At 34.9% G+C, this 2,500-nt stretch overlaps 2 long non-coding RNA genes across 9 annotated transcripts in view; one reads left to right on the top strand and one right to left on the bottom strand.

Annotated features, from left to right (window-relative positions):
- LOC147468492 (uncharacterized) overlaps positions 1 to 535 on the top strand; it is a 2,108-nt gene extending 1,573 nt beyond the window's left edge. Inside the window, exons 4-5 of the long non-coding RNA XR_015192433.1 lie at positions 1 to 99; positions 393 to 535. The exon at positions 1 to 99 is cut by the window's left edge and continues 7 nt beyond it. This is a non-coding gene — a long non-coding RNA (uncharacterized LOC147468492). The remainder of the gene's footprint in view (positions 100 to 392) is intronic.
- A 1,140-nt stretch (positions 536 to 1,675) lies between these two features.
- LOC147468491 (uncharacterized) overlaps positions 1,676 to 2,500 on the bottom strand; it is a 3,378-nt gene continuing 2,553 nt past the window's right edge. For 5 of the 8 annotated variants that reach the window (XR_015192430.1, XR_015192428.1, XR_015192431.1 and 2 more), the window contains 3 exons: positions 2,415 to 2,470; positions 2,218 to 2,250; positions 1,742 to 1,912 (listed from right to left, as the gene is read on the bottom strand). This is a non-coding gene — a long non-coding RNA (uncharacterized LOC147468491). Of the gene's footprint in view, positions 1,913 to 2,217; positions 2,251 to 2,414; positions 2,471 to 2,500 lie in introns of all 8 variants that reach the window. The other 3 variants (XR_015192425.1, XR_015192426.1, XR_015192427.1) reach the window with 1 other exon arrangement.

Genomic DNA, 2,500 nt, shown 5'->3' with positions numbered 1-2,500 from the left:
CGTTAAGATGCTGATGGGAGGGAAACCAGTGTTTTCTTGTCGGCTTCTGCAAATGATGGATCCACCTTATGCACAGCTGTTCTAAGAACCACATCATAGGTAAGTGATATCTTTACATATATCCAAATTGGTTCCTTTTGATATTAACCCAAAATTATATTTGTATAATAGGTGGGGGAACAAGGGTAACATGTCTCAAGTGTTTAGCCTTAATTTTACTACTTGGGTGTAAAAAACAACCTAAACTGTTGGTGTAAAGTACTCCCAGCAAAGAGTACCATGATTAAGATGGTCTCATTAATAGATATATGCTCGAGACTATTTAGATCCAGACATTTGTTTTGAAGTATGATTGTAAGCGCCAGTTGTAAGCATCTTCATTTTCTTTTCAGATTCTTTCGAAGATGTGGACTTGACTATGACGAAATGGATGAAAGCAGATGATAAGTTGCATTAGTTGTTAAATGCACTTGCTTGTCTCTTTTTTCTAAATGTAACCACTGATCCGTTCATCCAATAAAGGAGATAAAATGAAAAATGTTTCCTTCCATGTAAGCCTGGATTAAAGTTCATTGATAAAAACAGCTGTAATGCAATGCGGTGCAATATATTTTGGTTGAAGCGAGAAAGCAAGAGATTGAATTATTTATGCCTGAGTAATGTAATTGACTCTGCTTATTCTGCATAATGTAAACAAATTTTATATTGCACATACTTGAATGCTACTTGGTCTGAACTAATAAATGTCTAAAGAGATTGAGGGTAGTCCATAAGTGAGATAAATGAAGGTAGAACATCAAACTAATAAATGCTATGAGTTCAGGTGCTATGAGTTAGTGGTTTGGTTTTTATCATGCAACAATAAGAGGGAGACGAGGGTTATGAGGGTATTTCACACCCTCCCGTAATATCCCAATGTGTTGTGAATCATCAACAGTACATAATAATGCCACTTCTCCCTATAAAAAGGAGAAAGTTAAACGTCTCTCCCAAAGAAACGAACATAAATTGGTGACATAATACCTGTGACGTAATCAAGCTCCAACCACATAGTTCATCCCCTTGTTCGTACCCTCCTCCTCTTCCTACCCCCTCTCCATATTTCCCTCCCTTCCTCCCCCTCCTCGTTTATCTTCCCTCTTCCCTCGTTTTATCATGCAGTTTTAAGGCGTAAATAAAATAGTGTAGTAGTGGTATTCTATATTTCTATTATAGCCGCATCCTTGAATGATTTTGTGAACAAAACACACTGAATTTACTCATCTGGCGTATAAAAGCATAGATTTTTAGTAAAAAGAATAGAGTTTACATAAAAAAACATATTTTTTTTATAAAAAGCATATTCTTTTAAAATGGCCTATGAAAAGCATATTCTTTAAAATGAAATATGGTAAAAGAATATGCTTTATGCCAAAAGCATAATGTCACAGCCCTACTTATGGGCAATTAGGGTTCCTATCCGTTGCAACAGGTAACAAATCTACCATTAGCTTTCAATCAAATTGACTAGTTTTCGAACACCGTTACACTTTGGCAAGTTGTCGTTTGGGGTGAAAGTTTCATGCAGTCTAAGTCCGTGAAAGTAGGGAAAGCATAAGTAGAAAAAGTGGGATGATACAAGCAAACTTGTTAATGGTTAATGCATAGACACAATGCCACCATGTTCTAACCTGAAACTAAGTTACTACGTCATGGCAACTTGCCATTGACTTAACAGAACCTATGGTGCCAGTTAAATGCATTTATCAATTTTAAATTTATTAAAAAAACAGCTTTTACACATTTATCAAGCCTTTCAGACCGTAAATACGATCTATGTAAATACGAAGTTAAAACTGCATCCTTGTAGTTTATTTCTTGCCGTAAGCTCCCTTCTCTTCCGTCTTGAAGAATGTCGACAACCAATGCATGCCTAAGAGAGAAAATAAACATTAACACCAAATTCCAACACCATAACCTTCACAATATGGAAGAATAATCAGATGGCCGTTCTTTTGTCAACATTACTTTCAGAACAGGTCTGTGAGAACAATCATCATAATGAGATTTAAGGGATTCCTTTTTAATTAAAGCTATCAAGTCATGCAAAGAACTTTTATAAACTCAATTGGGCTATTGAAACTAAAATTTCATTCAAATCTTAAACATTCTCCTATATATAGGACTTAAAATCGCTTTCCCTATTTCACCGTTACAGTATCCGAAAATAATGCTTACCTCAAGCTTGTCTCGATCGTGCAAGATACCAATCTGAAAATTACAACTGAATTATGAACAGGCTTTGAGAAATAAAACTACCTCGTTATCATTTATCTTCAGCTAATATTGGTGATCTTCAATCTATTTCAGACATCTAAGGAAGGAATTTGGATCATCATTTCATTTAAAAGTAATCGAATATTTTAAATTCTCACCTTAAATATTTGTTGTAGTTGACGCATTTCGATTTGGAATGTAGCATTCTCCATACCTGTAAAGAAAATACCCATTACAAGAACGA

The sequence above is a fragment of the Penaeus japonicus genome, unplaced genomic scaffold (genome assembly GCF_977035675.1).
Source record: "Penaeus japonicus unplaced genomic scaffold, GWHDUDI00000001_assembly GWHDUDI00000028, whole genome shotgun sequence".
Taxonomy (NCBI): Eukaryota; Metazoa; Arthropoda; class Malacostraca; order Decapoda; family Penaeidae; genus Penaeus; species Penaeus japonicus.
Note: the sequence above shows the minus strand (reverse complement) of the source record. Positions and strands in the feature narration are given on the sequence as shown.